Source organism: Thamnophis elegans, chromosome 2, assembly GCF_009769535.1.
Source record: "Thamnophis elegans isolate rThaEle1 chromosome 2, rThaEle1.pri, whole genome shotgun sequence".
NCBI classification, from domain to species: Eukaryota; Metazoa; Chordata; class Lepidosauria; order Squamata; family Colubridae; genus Thamnophis; species Thamnophis elegans.
Window position 1 is genome coordinate 75,895,771 of NC_045542.1, and position 19,304 is coordinate 75,915,074.

General features: G+C 39.5%; 1 long non-coding RNA gene across 2 annotated transcripts in view; it reads left to right on the forward strand.

Moving 5' to 3' along the window:
* The window catches only part of LOC116503807, a 70,998-nt gene extending 52,664 nt beyond the window's left edge, over positions 1-18,334 (forward strand). For both annotated transcript variants that reach the window (XR_004254747.1, XR_004254745.1), the window contains one exon: positions 17,053-18,334. This is a non-coding gene — a long non-coding RNA (uncharacterized LOC116503807). The remainder of the gene's footprint in view (positions 1-17,052) is intronic.
* The last annotated feature ends 970 nt before the right edge of the window (positions 18,335-19,304 follow it).

Here is a 19,304-nt window from a genome sequence, read left to right on the forward strand (position 1 = left end):
TTGAAGGATAAGCTAAGGTTATTGGGAGTAACACATCCAGGAGTTGCAACCTCAAGTCTTCTATGTGTATTGCTTCCTAAATCCAAGGTCCCTTGGCTATATCATGAAAATATCTCTTCCTGTTCCTTGGAAAACCAAGGCAAAAGCTTCAGTTACAATTGCCATTTTTTTTAGATTAGTTCTTGAACCATTTTGTCTCTATTGTTGAACATTATTGCTTGGCCAAGAAAATTCCTTTCAAGATTCTCCTTGTGCTTGACAATGCACCTCGACATCCAAGCACTTTAGATGACATTCACACTAATGTAAATATCATATTTTTATCCCCAACATCATACTGCTACTTCAGCCAATGGATCAGTGGATCATAGCCTTCTTTAAGGCCCAATATTCATGGCAGACTTTCTACAATAAGTCATGTTATGCAAAGTGATGTGAAGAGCTGATGGAATTATAACATCTATGATCCCATTAAAAATATTGCTGATTCTTGGGGTGAGGTAAAGCAGCCGAATAGGAAAGGAATAAATTGTGGAACAAATTGTATATGTGAAAAAAAATGTATCTCCAATTTGTGCATGCTTTTCAAGGGTTTACAGCTGACAGCATTGTTAGAGTCAGGCAAGTTATGGTTGGTATATTGTCAATCAAGTGCAATTAGACATTTGTGAAAATGATGTACTTAACTCCCATGCTGAAGAGCTGACCCATTGAGAACTAGAGTAATACATGCTATCAATTGATTAAGATGGGGACCCAAAAACTCCAGAACCAAAAATGTTTTTGTTGAAAATGTTAGCTGAAGTCTCTGGTCTCTTTGAAGCAGGATGGCAAAGTTAGAGGCGCAAGATCTCAATATAGGGAGGTTCGTCAAGTTAATCAAAGATAGTTACTGTGAGTGTTAGCTGCTACAAGGCCATTTATGATGAAAAAAAAAGATAAATTATGTCCAAACCGCCCTTGATGTTTATTTCAAGAAATTAAGTCCAGTAGTAACACACTCTCTCGCCCTCCAGCAATAGACTCAAACCCTCTCCAGCATCAGGCCAAATATATACTATAGATTAATACACACATTTAATTAACTGATGCTAAATATTGTTCTGACTTACCCACAAATAAACTTAAAGACAGACTTAGGAATGGACCTCCTTCATAAGCCAGGGACTGCTTGTATACTAGAAGAACATATTTTATTTGACTCTTCAGCCAAACCAAAGCCAGTGACAACAGACTATGGAATAGCAGTCATAACCTTGTAAAAATATGAATATGAGTAATGGATTACAATCATAGCTAAGTCACAAGGAGAATCATATTGGCCCACATTTTATTGTGGTCACAATGATTAGTAAGTGATTTCAACAGCTTAGAAATATGCTGTATGCATAGTATGTCTGTCCCACGGAGTTGTAACTGATTTCATAACTTAAGTCCTTTCCCTTGGGTGTTGTAGATTTTTTTAAGCAAATGGAACCAGGAAATAGTTCCTAATTCCACTGGTTTAAAATTGTCAGCCCTCTTTTATCAAATATCAATTGGCGGAAGTCACATATGTTAATGAAATTGAAAATTTTAAAATGAGGATCTTATTTTTAGCCAGAAATGGATATGTAAAAGAGATCAATATGCTTTCTCTCCCCTTTTTCTAGAAAAGAAATGGTTTACATTGAACTATATATGTTCAATTTGACATATATAGTTCTAAGTTAACTAGAAATATCCTAGAAATGACAATGAAGCTACTCTAGAATAGCGTAAGAGGAACAATTGACTGTCTGTCCCAAAACTTAAGATTGCCGATGCTTAAGGTGAGAGCCTTCTGACTAATTTTACACTAATCTTCTATGTTATATGTGTGAAATCAAGTACTCTCTTGGGCCCTTTCTGCATGGGGAGACTGTGTTGAACTGAGATTGGCACCATTCAAATGGCCCTATAATAATATGGGGTTTCTGAAGACTTTGAGAAGATGGTTAACTAATGGTCTGACATCTGCTTGTGAGGAAATATAACAAAAAATGCTTTACAACTTTTTTTCTTGAGTTGCAAGATTTCCTATTTCCCACTGGGAGAAATGCCTACCTTATCCTACCTACTATTTTTGAATTGCAAGATTTCCTATTTGCCACTGGGAGAAACGGCTACCTTATCCTACCTACTATTCCCAAGATCGTGCATCTCCTGCCAGATGGCCTAGAAATGTTGTCCTCTCTTCCACTGCAATTATAGTATAAGGAAAGAATGAAGAGGAGAACAGAGTGTTATTTAGCTACTTAAAAAAAAGCATTCTTCCATTGCCAGTTGGAAGAAACATTGGCCAACAAAAAGGGAAGATGGGATGCAAGAATAAGGACAACCACTTCAGTGCTTCAGAAAGACTTCCAGAGGCTCGTTGTCTTAAAGCACATGAGAATCTGATCTCCTGCTCTCACAATCTTAGAGATTGCTCCCCACAATTAGAAGAGTAGAGAAAATCATATGTAGGAAGAAAATGAGCAATCTAATAATGTTCCGAAATACAGTTTTGGATAGAAGTTTGTGCAAATTTTTGATGAATTGCTAGCGCTGATCCTGTTAGGAACTGATATCATTCAGAATCTGGTCTGCCTTGTTTGAGCATTGCCAAATCCCTTCACTTACAATCTTGTTAAACAAAGGAACTCAGATTGCAGTTTTATTCATATCTTTCTGGGATTTAGCCACATGTGGTTGCACCATTAATTATGCACAAGGTTGTGTTGTAACTTTCTTATCACTTAGCACAATAGCCCCCATCCCCAGATACCAGTAATGGTTAGTGCAACTGTTCCACCAATAATGTGTACTAAAATAAAGTTACAATGTCATTTAGAAATACATGTACTACCTCTGGCACAATGTAAGTGAACACAATTGTATCCATTCTAATTAGGGTTTATTATAACATAAGAAAACTTTCTTTTAAAAAGATTGAATGCTAAAAAAGGTTATATGCTCCAAATTATATGAAAAGGTAGGTTCATATCTATGTTCCTTTCTCCAGTATTTGAATATAACTTATGGAAAAGTCAGCACCTTCTGGACCTAACCTCAACATCTGTGATTGGGCATCACAACAGTGAAAGGTTAGACAGCAGATACAATTGCCCTTCTCCACTAATCCACAACGAAGATAATAAAATATTAAGACAATTATTCCATAGGAGGCAGATGGTTGCATTCTATAGTCAGTGTTTAGGCTAATATTTTCAAAACAGAAAAAAAATTGTCAAGACATTAAAACCTATGAGCATTTTCATAATTAGATCTACAGCAGCTTCCCCCAGCCTTATGTCTTCCAGATATAAGCACAGCTGTCTAACAATTCTTAAGAACTGCAGTATCTCAGGAATATTGTCTGGTAGCTTGAAGGAGGCTAACTTACATCAACTTTTGCTTTCTTTCCTGCATTACGAGCTTAAAAATGATATTTGAATTCAATCATGAATCATTTTTGATTTCACTACAATGAAATCTCAAACCCAGAGTTGATTTGATAGGTCTTGCAAAAACATATATGGTCAATTCTTGGCTGCTTCCCTACAATAAAAAAAGAATAGAAAAGAAATAACTAAGCAGGACTAATAATGATTAGGGTCAGTCTTGGGAAGTATATCTGTACTTCTTCCATGACATTTTATGAAGAGGGATAAATTGAAATGTTGTTTTGGAAAAGCCGAGGAAAATGAGGAGGCATTTGATTTGTTTTTCATCAGAATAGTTTTTTAAACTATTTAAAGTTGTAAATGTGATTTATAAACTGCTCTTTAAAAAAAAGTAGGATGGGTGAAAGAAACTTAAATGATTTCCAGACCCTGTTTTCACAAGTAGGAAAGGAAATACTACTCTCTCCAGGAACTATTTAACATTGTACCCTGTCTAGACACACAGACTTTCCTATAAATAATTGCTTTGGGAAATCGGAATATGCATATGCATGTTTTTATTTCACTATAGCAAGAAAATAATTCCCTTCCTTGTCAGCTGTCTTTTTCGGCTTCAGCGCTTTAAATCTTGATACCACATTTCCTATCAGATATTAGCATTTTGGGAAAAAAACATCAATACTGCTCATATTGCTACCTATATTATAATGAGGGAGGGGAAAAAAAAGAAAGTGGCCAGATATAAAGGTGGCAGAGAGGTAATTTGTGTATCTGAGATCTTTTGGAAAGAAAAATGTGTGGATCTATTAACAATGTAATATATTTAATTTCTACCAGCATGTTAAAACATGGCTGATAGAGGAGAATATTTGTAGTTCAGGATTGAAATGAGGGATCCATGGTGCTCCCTGAGCTTGGTTATTTTCTTGCAAACTTTTCATTACCCAAACTAAATAACATCATAACTAGCACTGATGATGTTATCTAGTTTGGGTGATGAAACATTCCCCCCCCCCCCAAAAAAAAAGGATAAAGTTTACTCCTCAGTTATTTTTGTTAGGTATAATTACTGACTGTACAGCGATAGAGATTAACTTGATTCTGCACTTAATAACGGCAGCAAGACTGTTGGTGGCACAATACTGGAAGAAGGAAGACTTGCCTACAATTCAAGAATGGACATTGAAAGTCACAATTTAGCCGAGATGGCTAAAATATCTGCATATCTTAAGGACCACTCAAATGAGAGATATAAACGAGACTGGAAAAAATGGATTGATTATATACAAAATAAATACGGGACTAAGAAATTCCAGATAGCTTATGCTTAAGATCAGGAATGATTTAAATTGTTTAAAGTTAGCTTAGCAAGGAGGAGCTAAGTTCAATGTAAAGATGTTATTAATTTCTTATTCTTTTTTCCAATATATTTTAGACTGTGTTTGTTAAAAATCTATACCGTGTACGGGTTCTGGGAAGCCGGGGGGGGGGGGTAGGTTGTGGAGGGTGGGGGGGAGGGATATATATTAGGTTGGATGAGACGCGTTAGATTTTAATGTAATTTGACCCCACATATATACTGGTTTTTTTTTCTTATATTTTCATTGCTATTATTATTACTATTTTTTTTTAAACTAGGATATGTTAAGCATATTGACATGTAGTGGAAATACACCAAGGAGAGGAGGAGTGGGAAACAGAAGGGGGAAGAAAGATGGGAAGAGAAGGATAGGAGAGAGAGTAAGGGGGGAAGATGAGCAGGATAAGGAGGAGTGGATTGTAGAGAGAGGAGTAGTAGAAAGGGAGGGGAAGTAGAGTAGAAAAGGATGATGGAGGGAAGATAGAAAGTTGGAGGGTGGTAGAAGAAAGAGGTATATGGAAAGCAGAAGAGCTATAATGGGTTTCTATTTTTCTGGGCATTGTTGACAAGAGGAACTGATGTAATTATTATTTAATACCATGCTATGTATAGTATACATGTGAGTGTCTGTTGTGAAAATGAAAATAAAAATAAAAATATTCATTAAAAAAAAAAGAAACATCCCCCCCCAAAAACAACCGAGCATAGAGAAAACCCCTAAAATGTTGCTGTCAAGAGAAAAAAAAAAACCCAGAATCCCTTCCTATAAAAAATATTTCCTTTCTACTAGAAAATTTGGCTGACTCAGGGACAGATTGAATAGTCAGTAGCAATAGCAATAGCAATAACAGTAGACTTATATACCGCTTCATAGGCCTTTCAGGCCTCTCTAAGCGGTTTACAGAGTCAGCATATTGCCCCCAACAACAATCCGGGTCCTCATTTTACCCACCTCGGAAGGATGGAAGGCTGAGTCAACCCTGAGCCGGTGAGATTTGAACCGCTGAACTGCTGATCTAGCAGTCAGCCTGCAGTGCTGCATTTAACCACTGCGCCACCTTGGCTCTACAAAAGTATCTCCACTTTTGGTTCTGGCCTGGATCACATTACCAGAAGAACTGTGTGTGTGTGTGTCTGTGTGTGAAACAAATGGACAAAACCAGACACCTTTTCCCACTGGGTTGTTTAATGCCTGTGAAGCTTTTTGCTGCTCTAATTTTAGCAGCACCTCTGCTTCTAGGTTGGCTCCACCTTGGCGACAAAGCCCTGGGAAGACACGGTGATCTATTGCCTTTTTCCACTGCAGTGTGGGAGGTGAGGAAGGCAGTCTTGGCTGGAAATATTTCTGGTTTTTATTTTCCAGCCTGGAACACATTCTCTGGAACAAACAAATACCAGAACAGCTCTGGTGTATGAGACATCTGCATTTTAGAGTCTGCCTTTGTAGTGTCTGGCAACCATCAGAGATGAACTACTTTATCTTTCTTGGAAAAGTACAGGGTCACATCAATACTAATTTTTGCAGGCATTTTGTGCTTGGTGCACAGCATGTGAGGATGGCGGTGAGAATACAGGAGAAGTTACAGGCTTAACAGTCCTAAAATCAAAACCATTTCAGTTTCTTAACCGAAATCTTTCTACTCTTTCGCTTGTGCCTTGAAACTCTCAAGATCAAAAATCATCACTCTAGAGAAAAACATCAGGATACTGAAATAAGCAGACCGGCATGTCACAGTACTACTAAAAATTAAGAAATAAATCTTATTTGATAGCTTCTTTGTTTCCCATTTCCATCATCAGCTCTCAAAGTCTGGAGAGGAGACTGGCAAATAATTTAATTATCAAAATTTATATGACGCCCAATCCCGAAGGACTCCGGGATATATAATAATATAATATATATAAAGATGGTTCCCACAGACAGATTCCTCCCCCTCCCTCCATGCTCCAATTGCTTGAGGTAGGTTCTTTATTTTCCCTTCATTTCCATGAAGGGCATCCCAATCTTGTTCTTTTCAGATTAAAAAAAAACCCACCTTAGAAAGTTATGTGATGAAAAATTGAAGGCAAAGTGACTTTAAGCATGTAAAATTATGTATAGTTTAAGAACAGAATGGGGAATTCAGTCACAGACAGTTTGTTCCATCATGATATTTCCATATTACCCAAATAATGATGCAAGTAACTAAAGCTATAAAGCCAACTTAACACAGATGATGGAGAAAGGCAGAGAAATACAGAAATGCACACACACACACACACACACACACACACAGAGAGAGAGAGAGAGAGAGAGAGAGAGAGAGAGAGAGAGATTAAATTCTGCAAATGTTCATCAGTTAGAAACATACCTGCTTTCAACAGGTGGAAATTCCTGCCATACCTGTTGTATGCCAGGCCCATGGAGTGGATGGAGAAGATGGGGACCTTTTCATCTGCTCAAACTTTAGAGGGGCTACTGGGACATCCGAGCCGCCACTCCTCTTTTAAGCGGCTAGCACAAGTGGTCCTCTTTCCTCACTGCTTAAAGTCTGGAAAACCTTTTACTTTTACCTTATATGAGCTGAAAGATGATGCTGGATGGCTGTTGGCCACATCTGTCAGGAGCTCCGAGCAGACCATTCGCTAAGGCTGGGTCACGTGGCACTGCTGCCTTGACCTGCAACAGTTCAAGCGAATGTTGGTTTTACCCCCCGAGGAAGGCGTGCTTGACAATTTTCATATTTCTTCTAAATTTGGAGATTTCAGACAATGCTCAGAATGCCAGAGATCCATGTGGAAGTCATTAACGCTGGGAAGGAGGGAGGGAGAGAGAAAGAAGGAGGGGGAGAAGAGGCCAAGGGAAGGCGGGGAGGGGGGCAAAGGAGTGAGGCCTGGATGCTGTTGCCAGCTACATGCCTGGGAACGTAAATGAACTCACTCAGGGAAAGTTGTTTGTAATAATTTGCTTCCTTTCCAGTTCTCCTGCCCCAACACATGCTTGAAAGGGATAAGTTCTACCCAGTCAGTGACAAACTCAGCAGAAGCAAAAAGAAAAAATATATATTTGGAAGGCAGTATTTTTGATCTCATAGGATGGAGTCGCTCCAGGCAGGCTGCAACCGACAAGGTTCAAAATCTGAAGAGAGAGAGAGCACTTCCCTGGCCTGGCTTGAATTACCTTGTGATATTTTTTGAGTTTGAAAAAACTTCATTTGACCAGGCTAAGAAGCATATAAGCAGCTGAAAAGCAGCATACAAAATGATTTCTTTCCCCTATCCTAAACTTGTCTTGTCTTGTCTCTCTCTCTTTCCCTCCCTCCCTCTCTTTCTCTCTTTCTAGCTATACTGTAAATATAAAACAAAGGTGATATAGGATCTCCCCCCCCCCATGTGTGTTTTTCAGTCTGATTCAGTCTTTTCAAATAAGGATTATGTTAGATACATAGAGTAGATTCTGAAGTCATAAAGAAGGTTGGCATGATGAGGAAATATACTCACGAAGTCTTGCAAACCAGGTACAAAATTGGAAGCTAGAATTTCTAGTGCAGCTTTCTCTAAATGCTATCCATTTAGGTTGGATTAAATATTGGGGTAGCACAGGGGTCCCCCAACCTCTGGTCAATGGACTGAGACTGGTTCACAGCCTATTGGGAAATGGTCCACACAAGCAGCAGGCAAACGTATGAAATCACCACCACCACCATGCACTGCCACCACCACTGCCAGTCCATGGATCAAGAAAGGCTGAGGATTGCTGGTATAGCACATAGTAGAGATTAATTTGGTAAAATCCATGGAACATTTTTAGGAGAAACTCAGTGAAAAGGGAAAGAGCCCTTTTTGTCCAAATGGAACCAAACTGCTCGAACTTACCATCAAAAAGTGATTAAGCTGATTTGGGGGATAATTCAATGAATCTGAAGACCCGAGGAGTCGGACCATGTATACATTTAATAAACAACAGCAGCAACCATTATTATGGTTTATCACACAGGCAAACAGATATTTAGATTGGATTTAGCAGCTTTATCCATTTACTGAGTCTTTCCCGAGGACCCAGGATAGAGAGATGTTGTTGTTTGATGATATTATTCTGAAGAGATGATTTTTTCCCCCAAAAAAAGTGATGTCAGAAATACGACATCAACTGATAGTAGAACATGATAACCAAAGAGCCCACAGAAAAGTCAAAGTAGCAAAAACATTTGGGGAACAATCGCACATTAGTGTTTTTATACTGATGCTAGCAGTTTCAAATTGTTCCCAAATGCATGTTGCGTTGTCATATTAGTAGGCCTGTAAAGTACAAGGATGTAAAGAAAATCTAAACATTCATCAGTAAAAATACATTTAAATAACATTAATCATTTACAAGCAGTGTTTAGGTTTTCACCAAAATATTTCCCCCCTGCCTTTGGTCAATGGTATCGTTGGTGATAAAATAGCTATCATGGCAGTAATAAGCTAAATAATATTTGTTATGATCAACAGAAAATTACCAACACAATGCTGCCACTATAATAGTGGCATTTTGCAATTTTAAGTAAAAATCTTTAAGTAAAAAAAAAATTCAAGATAAAAGCAAGGAATGAGTGAATTAGGATGGTTTGAATGATTTCTACACTGGTAACAGATGTTGTGTGTTAAAGCAAAAATGGAAAGTCCCATGTAGCATACTGTAAAAGGTTATTTTGTGGGATAATCTTTTGTGTATGATAGCAGACTTAAAATGCGGGCATAAAGAAAGGAAAGGAAACCAGTAATAAATGGCTATCATTAGATACAACCTGTGGGCAAAAACCTGGGAACTGCTTTGTAGAATAGTATGCCTTTGTGACAAAGTAAGCATGATGACCCATAAAGCAAATTCCTCAAAACGAAAAACCACCTCCATGGAATCACTGTGAGTTATGATGTCAATTTCTCCAAATTGTTCGATCCTATGGACATGCTTTTGTCCACCTGCCTGAAATATTAGGAATGACCCTGAGACAGAGAATTTAATCAGGGAGGCGTCCAGAAAGGCATGATGTGTAAACTGAGGTAATATCAATTGTTGTGATAGAAAAGGAGCAATATCCTTTCACTTCTAAGGTTGGACCTGAATCCCGTTCTACAGGATAGAACACATCTTGACAGCACACAGGATATAGTAATGTGTATCAGTGTTTCACTGACAAGAAACAGTGATCCCAATATTTTCAAACTTTATTTAAATGTCACAGGGAAAATATGCAGAAAATCCAGCATGTCAGGTTTTTTTTTTAATCGGGACAAATAAGAAGGAAACAAAGAAAATGAAGTGTCAAAACTCTTGAGATTAATCATTTGGGGCTCCACATCATAATTTGTTTATTTAAGAAATGTATTTGCTGCCCATCTTGTATCCAATGTCTCTTGGTGGCTATAATAATATATCTTGAAGGTAAATTACAAGTCAAACACTATCACCAGTCCTAAGAGGATAGCCACATAAATAATAAGCAGTGTTAAGGAAGCTATGACTTTAGATTCCTTTAGACTAGAGATGGGCACCTGAGAGTCTATGGTCATATGTAATGACCATACCTTACTTATGTCTTGAAACTCCTAAGGCTATTTCCATCAAAATTTAAGCAGGAAAGTTCTGAATTTCAAAAGCATATTTTTGAGTAGGAGGGGCTGATGGATTTACTGGAAGAAAGGATAGCCATTTCATTTCTAGAACCTTCTATCCCCATTTCCACTCTTATTCTCCCTCAAAAACAGACAAACAAAAGCAGGTAAAAGAAATGCAGCATGCCTCTTCCACTAACACTACTACTTCACCCGATATCTTTTTCAAAGCCCCACAGAAGGTGGGAAATTTTAATTCCCCCGTTCTGTTTTATGGAAAATGGATGCCTTGCTAAAAAAAAAAAAAAAAGAGAGAGAACAAAATGAAAAGCTTCAAATTCAGAGGTCGTAATCATTTCAGTATTAGTTGCTGGGAAACACTAGCGTAAAAGCATTATTTCATTCTGTTTTATTAGTGAGCTTCACAAAAGCATCAAGTTGGTCTCCATGAAAGCAATAGGTGGTGAGATTGGCCTATTGATCCAGTGCTTGTTCTTACCCTTGGACCTTAGCTACTCAGTGCTGGAGGCAGGAAAATAGCCTACATAGCCTAGATTGCACTTCCAATATTAAGTCTTTGACCTTCAAATGTAGTGGTGGAAGGGGTTTGTTATTCACGTTGAGTTAAAATACAATAATCTCAGGAGCTTTTGTTTTGTTCCTGTAGTCTTAAGAATTGCTTGCTTTAGCCTTGAAAGTATAGAATATTTGTGATGGAAAGTGAATCATAAAGGAAAAACATTCCTGGAAGGCTGACTATGTTTTACGTTTCTGAAGTTTTAAATAACAGATAGGAGCTCTTTTGTGTAAGACCAACGAAAGTTACAGTATATGCGTATACAGGATGAAATTATGTGTACTAAATCAGAATAAATGTGAACTTTTCTTTTATTGTTTTGTTTATTTGTACTTTTTAATGAAAGAGATTTTGTTCCGTGCAAATTTTATTTCAGCCAGTGAATCCAGTGTGGCTGATTGGATAGGCAGCTACCATCTTGTAATGCTCTTCGGAGAGCAAAATGCCTTGCTCTAGCTCTGAGATAAATGATACCTCTCCCATGTTTGAGGAGAGAAATTTAAAACGTGCACATCTATGGTTAGGAAACATGAGCCCATGTATGGTAGGGTCTGTCTCAGAGTGATTTAATTACTGGCATGATGAAAAAGCCATGAAAGGGATAAAGCTTACATGAGCAGCTCTCTCTATCAGCAGTTTCTTTTCTTTGGTATTGTTCTTCGGCTAATGAAGACAGCTAGCTAAATCCCAGACAAAGAATCTCAGCTGGCCTTGATGCTTACATCTTTTCTTCTTCAAAGTAAGACACAAAACCTATCACAGCACAGGATTTCTTTTATGTGTGGACTTGAACTATAAGCAGGAAAAATATTCCTAGATTAAAACTGAACATAGATTTACTTTTTGATCACTGGAAGATTATGATCTGTCTGGTTTGAATTCCTCTGAATTCCTCTTTGTGTGTGAATGTGTGTGTGTGTGTGTGTGTTTGTGTGTGCGTGTGTGTTCATCTTGGCCCTCTCTATGGAGAAAAAAGTGAAAAGTTATTCTGTTAGTAATGGATCTCTTGATAACCAATGATAATCATGATCACTTTATTACTAAAATAAGTGTGATTGTATGGTATTGTTCTGCTAGATAGGAATGATATTAAAAGAAATTAGTAGCCAAAAAGAAGCAGCCAGAACAAAATGTCTGATCTCTCAATTAAGCTAATTTTCACAGTGGCTCTCCCACCCTTTCTCCAAGCAAGGAAACATTAATCACTGTATAGTGAAGATAAGAGATTTGCATGAGTTCCAAGATGTAACCAGAAAGAGAAATTAAGGGACTCATTTCCAAGCCCGGTCTCAATATAAATAGCATACACAGCTTGCATGTTCTGTACAATATAATTAATCTACTAAATGTCCCTATCTCTATTTTGAATTCCTAGCTTTGGGGCCAGAACAGACTGAAGCTCCTTTGAAAACATGGGACTAATAAAGGAATGTTGAGAAATCAGTATGGATTACTATGGCCTTTATTAATTTTTTCTTAGAAACACAGGCATTTCAAAATAGTAAATATCCATAGTCAAGTCCTGGAAGTTGAATTTGGAAGTTGACTATTCTTCACAACTTTATGACTTTCACATGTGTTGAGCATGAACTCCCCATATTTACCTGGTAACTATTGGGATTATGGGAATTGAATTTCAACCAATTTGGAGGATGTCAACTGAGGTTCCTTGTCCTTAAAGGTAAGGACATGGTACTCATCTCCATTTCTAGGCCAAGGGAGGCAGCATTGTCTGAAGACATTTTCTGTGGTAATGTGAGCAGCATGTCTATACCCCAAAGGTGCATGGAATGCTGTAAACCTCCTACCAAAGTGATACCTATTAATCTACTCACATTTGTGTGCTTTTGAACTGCTAGGTGGGTAAGAGCTGGGGCAGGAACGAGAGCTCACCCTGTTGCATGGCACTTGGGTCTCGAAGCTCATATGTTTAATTGTTGAGCCATTACACCCCCTGCCCTCTTGTCCCTAAGTCTACCAAAATAAAAATTGTAAGGAAATTAAACTACTGTTCCTTGGTAAGGAATTCTATAGTCCATGAGCATCTACCCAGGAGGACCTCCTTCATGTTCCCATTAAATATACGGTATGTCTGTTAGGAGTAAGTGAAACACTTCTTTAAAAGATCTCAAATGTATTGAGAAAATGTTTTTCTTTTCAAATAGTTGAAATAATAGTATTTTGAATTGTACCCAAGGGTGATTAGTCCAATTCTCTTATTGTTGGCCTTATTCTTAGTATATAGGCAAAACTGTTACTTGATTTGGCAACTAACATGGGAATGCTCATAGTCCCCAGTCAATTACCATTGAGTTCAAGACCCGTGAAAGTCCACAGCTCATATTTTTTACATTAAAAAGATAAATATATTTATCTTGACTACATACTGGGTGCAGATTAGCGTGACCCGACAAAAGCGCGCCCGACAACAGCGCACTGACAAAACTGCATCAATAAAACCACGACATTGATAGCGCACCCACAAAGGCGCACCCACAAAAGAGCGCCGACAGAAGCGCCATTACGGTTAAGGTAAGGGTTAGGGTAAAGGTAAGGGTTAGGTTTAGGGTTACGTTTAGGGTTAGGTTCAGGGTTAGGTTCAGGGTTAGGTTTAGGGTTAGGTTCAGGGTTAACTTCAGGGTTAGGTTTAGAGTTAGGTTCAGGGTTAGGTTCAGGGTTAGGTTTAGGGTTAGGTTAGGTTACCTTTAGAGTTATGTTTAGGGTTAGGTTAAGAGCGCGCTTCTGTCGGCGCACTGTTGTTGGCGCGCTTCTGTCCTCATTCTTCAGCGCGATTTCAAACTTGGGCTTTTGTCCCCACGGTTTTTTCGGTGGGCTTTTGTCGAACGCGCATTTTCAGTGAACCCAGATTAGAGGTTTAGAACCCATTGGATAGCCATTTGTTTGGGGTAGGTTGAAGATCCATGTCTGGCAAGGATTTGGCTAATAAAAATCTCCAAATCTCTTTCTGCCTCTATGGTTCTAGTAGGCTTCTGAAGATCTGTCAGCAGAATCTATCAAGTTTGCTGTCCTATCCTATAGGTTCTGAGCTGAGGCTGATACAGATTAACAGAGTTGGAAGTGACCTTGTAGGTCATCTAGTTCAACTCCCCGCCCAAGCAGACCCTACACCAGCGATGGCGAACCTTTTTTTGGCTCACATGTCATAAGGGGGGAGCGCAGGGGAAGTCATGCATGGGCATGCTGCACCCATAATACAATGTGTGACACCCCCCCCCCAGTGTGCACGTGCGCATGAGAGGCACTCCCCCCCATTTTGGCATGCTTTTTTTGCCCTTCCCAGGCTATAAGTCACTTCCAGTTTGCTCGTAGGGCCGGTTTAAGCCCTCCGGAGGCTTCAGGGAAGCCTCCTGAAGGTCTCTGAAGTCTCCGGTGGGCTTAAATCGACCCTACGAGCAAACTGGAAGTCCATTCCTGAATTTCCGGTTTGCCCATAGGGCCGGTTTTTGGGGCGCTGCAGGGCTCGGTCCTGTCCTCCCTCCTATTTAACATCTACATGAAGCCGCTGGGCGAGATCATTCGCCGGCACGGGATCAAGCACCACCAATACGCGGACAATACTCAATTGTATCTGTCCACCCCGTGCCAACTCAGCGAAGCAGTGGAAGTGATGTGCCAGTGCCTGGAGGCTGTTAGGGTCTGGATGGGAGTAAATAAGCTGGCACTCAATCCAGACAAGACCGAGTGGCTATTGATGTTTCCTCCCAAGGACAGTCCAGATTCTCCATCTATTAGCCTGGGGGGTGAAAATTTGCACTCCTCAGAGAGGGTCCGCAACTTGGGTGTCCTCCTGGATCCGCAGCTGACATTAGAACACCATCTGTCGGCTGTGACCAGGGGGGCTTTTGCCCAGATTCGCCTGGTGCACCAATTGCGGCCCTAACTGGACCAGGAGGCACTTCAAATGGTCACTCATGCCCTCGTCACCTCTAGGCTCGATTACTGCAATGCACTCAACATGGGGCTGCCCTTGAAGAGTGTTCGGAGGCTACAGTTGGTCCAGAATGCAGCCGCGCGAGCAATATCGGGTGTACCTCGGTACACCCATGTTACACCTATCCTCCGCGAGCTGCACTGGCTCCCTATTGGTCTCCGGACGCACTACAAAGTGCTGGTGATTACCTTTAAAGCCCTACATGGCATTGGACCTGGATATCTGAGAGACCGTCTCCTGCTACAGAACTCCCAATGTCCAATAAGAACCCACAGGCTAGGCCTCCTCCGGGTGCCATCGACCGGACAATGCTGGCTGGCGACCACTCGGGGGAGAGCCTTTTCTGTAGCTGCTCTCGCTCTGTGGAATGAGCTACCAGCAAAGATCCGGATCCTTCCTACTCTCGTGGCCTTCCAAAAAGCCACCAAAACCTGGCTGTTCCAATAGGCCTGGGGTTGCTGATTTTTAAATCAGTTCCAACCCCCAGCTAAGTCAAATGTATGTTGTGTTTTTTAAACTGTTTTTGTTTCTTTCCCCTATGTGTTATTTTATTTTATTTCGTATTTGTAAGCCGCCCAGAGTCCTCCAGGATTGGGCGGCATATAAGCTCATTAAATTGCGAATTGCTTCAGGATTGAACATTGAACAGGAGGAGAGGTCTTACAGGAGAAAACTTTAAGCGACTAAGGTCTGCATTAGCCTTATTCTCATGCAGCTTCTTTTGTTTTTAGTAGAGAACCGGTATGCCTAATCATTAAAGACAGATATAGGGCAGATTTCTTTTACAACTTTCAATCCTTGCAAATTTAAGAAGCCAGCTGCAAGAATTTAAACTGAACAGGCGGCACTGGAAGCTGTCACTCATGCTAACAACTGACGATCAACAGGCTCATCAATGAATGCCTGGGTGCCTGAATTTCAAAAGGCAAACTGATTATAGGTTATCATCATTTAGCTAGGAAAATTAGAACAGATATGAAAGAGAGAAAGGGAGGTGGTTATGTTTGGCAGAAGCATCCAGACCAGGCCCATTGCAATGGAGCCTGTCCTACTACATTTTGGACAGAAAACAGTATTTTAACAAACAGTCTTTAACAGTCTTTTTTGGAATTCCCCTTCAGCCTGTATGTTTCATTTTGTTTCTACACAGTTGCAATAAGACAAGGGCTATAAAGATAGTAATCTCCTAAACATTACCTTATTAAGTATTCTTAGAAACTAGAAGGCATGGCCCTATCAGGTCATGGAACAAGATTTTAGCTTTCAGTGAGCTAATAGAGGGAACGTTACATTTTTCATTTCATTTTAGAAATCAAGTTACTAATTATAGAAGAGATTTAATAGCAGCGTTTATTTGTATTTCTGCTAGCATTAGCCCATCATAAAAATGGTCTGGATGAGTGATTTGAGTAAGTCGGGGAGGAGGGCTAAAAGAGATAAGTACAAAAGTCTCCTGAAAAGTAAACGTAGAGTTGCACTGCACTAAGAGAGATCATGACTACAATTTCCTACCCATATATAAAGATGGGATATTCCTATGACTATCACCTTCTTTGTACTAAGGACTTTTATTATACAGGAACTATGTGGACATAAATGCTGTGTCTAGTTTCCAACCTAGTGTCCTCCAGATGTGTTCACCTGTATCACCCAGCAGCACAAGAGAGATTGGTTTCAGATAAAGCTGGTGTCCTTCAGATGTCTTATATTAACTCTCTCATTCTAATGTATGTTGCACCATACTTGACTAGCACCTGTGTTGATTTCCCTGTTCCTTTTGTTGCACTGCTTTGATCTATGCAGCTAGTAACATTCTGCATCTTGAGGTCACATCTCTGAGCCAATCTCAACAAAACAAGTGATTGGAGGCCAGAGGCACCTGGCTTGACTCTGTGGAAGTACCCTCAGCTCGGAAGACAATGCAAAAGAGAAATGTGATTTGAAGCTATTTTCTGAAGGATAGGTATATTTTGTGTCTTCTTTCTGGAACAATTAAAAAACTGGTGGAAATATTTGTCCATCTGTTGTATAGGATCATTGCATGTCTCATCAAATGAAGTGGAGACATTCTGCTAATCTTTTACTGACTTTGCCACGTTCCCCAACCCAACGTGGAAGCAATTTTATTCCTTGTTTGCTCTTTCAGGTAAAATATATCTTCCATTTTCTCCCAACACAGGTCTTGGCTTATGGATGATCCAAGATACCTGATCCCAAAATCTTGATGGCAATGCACTCAGGTATCTTCTGTGGGCCATGTGAAGTTGTTGGAAGCATGTCCTTCCCCTCCAGTCAACTGATGCTTCCCATCACAACCATTTGGACTTGGACTGCAAGGAGACCCAGACATCTGACTGACTTGTATGCCTGACTTGTGCTTCACAAAGCATGGTTCAGACTTTTGGTGGGCTACTGTATTTATGCACATCCTTTGGATTTACTACACATATGTTTAGTAGTTTACTAAAAAGGCTTTTTGTGTGTGTGGGGGGAAACAGCTGTCAAATAATTTAAATAGAGAAAAACATCTGTTGCTGGTTCTTTCCAAAATTAGTGCATTATAGGTTTTCTATGCTTCTGGAATGGCATCATTTTGTTCACTCATTGAGAATTTTCCAGTACAATGGAAAGACTGGGAAATATCCACAATGGAGGAAGATGACAAAATTAGCAGAAATGGTAAAATTAGCTCATTTGATTGGAGAAATATCAACAGCCACATTTGTCAGTGACTGGATACAGCTTAAGGACTTTTGCTAAAGAAAAAAAGAGAGAGAGAAATGAACTTGTGATTTATGGTTTCGAAGATTAGAAAGGGCAGTTTATAGAAAGAAGGAAATTATGATGTAACTTTGGAGAAAGAAGGCAGAATATATTTATAACCATTGCTAAAAAGATTGAAAGCCTTTTCTTTTCTCTTTCTTTTTTCTTTCCTTTCTTATTTATTAACTATTCCTCCTTATTTTATTTGTTTCTTTTTAATATTTTTGTTCTTTTTAATTTGTATTTGATAAAAAAATATATTTTAAAAAGATTTTTTCCAGGTGTACCCAGCTGTGATTCTGTTCTATTAGCACTGGGGCTGCCTGGCAGACCTATCTGGTGCATTTGGAAGAGGGTGAAATTGACAGCAGTCCTTCCAATTTCCCCTTCTAGCCCTATATGCACAGCGGCCCTTCTGACAAGTCCGCAAGTTGGAGGATGGGTCAGGGTGAAGCCAATGCAGTTCTTTCATTGCACCTCCCAGACTCTTTCATGCTTCATTCCCTGCCTATTTTCTGCTTGTCTGCCCAACAAGCTATCAGTTAGCCTTTTTATAGATATAAATCTATTAGTCTACCAAAAGATGTGCATGTTCAGAATTAATCTGACTTTCAGGTTATCAGTGTCACAGTGGTGGGTTTCAATTTTTTTTAGAACCTATTCTGTAGGTGTGGCCTGTTTTGTGGGAGTGGCTTGGCAGTCATGTGACCAGGTGGGAGTGGCTTGGGGGTCATGTGATCAGATGGGAGTAGCTTGGCAGTCACGTGACCAGGTGGGAGTGGCCAAGTCGATGTCACTGACTTCTTTGCCCCAATGAATGATCTACAAAAAGAAGATATAAAAAAGGAAATGTATTATTTTGTGTACTTACTACTTAAATAAGATTAAAATAAGAACACAAAACAATAAAAGAGCTACTTACAGAAGGAAAATGACTTTCTAGTCTTCAATATCACTGACGACCATTCTCCAATGAATGGCCTGCACAAAGAAGAGACACAGAAATGAACTCTTCAATTGCATGCACTGCATTAGGATGAAACAAGCACACAAAATAATAGAAAAGGAAGATGGCTGTCCTTTTGTGTGTCTTCAACATCACCGACTGACCACCTTGCTCTAATGAATGGCATACACAAAGAAGACACACAGAAAGGAAGACTTTAATTGCATGCACTACTATATTAAGGATAAAACCAGCACACAAAATAATGAAGCAGCTACTTACAGAGGAAAGATGACTGCCTTGTCTGTCTTCTACATCACTGACCACACTTGCTCCAATGAATGGCCTGCACAAAGAGACACAGAAATGAACTCTTCAATTTGCACGCACTACATTAAGGATGAAACCAGCACACAAAACAATGAAACAGCTACTTACAGAGGAAAGATGACTGCCTTGCTGGTCTTCTACACCACAACCTCACCATCTTGCTCCAATAACCTGCACAAAGAAGAGACACAGAAAGGAAGACTTTAATTGCATGCACTTGCACCTTACATAAGAATAATACAATGAAAGAGATACACTCAAATGCTTACTTGTGTTATAGGTTTTGTGATTGAAGATGTTTCCAGATTGTTCTTAGGCTTCCAACTCCTCAGTTGCACTGTTCTTGGTCTTTACTCGTGGATCATCAGTTGTGTGATGGTGTGCTATGAGCC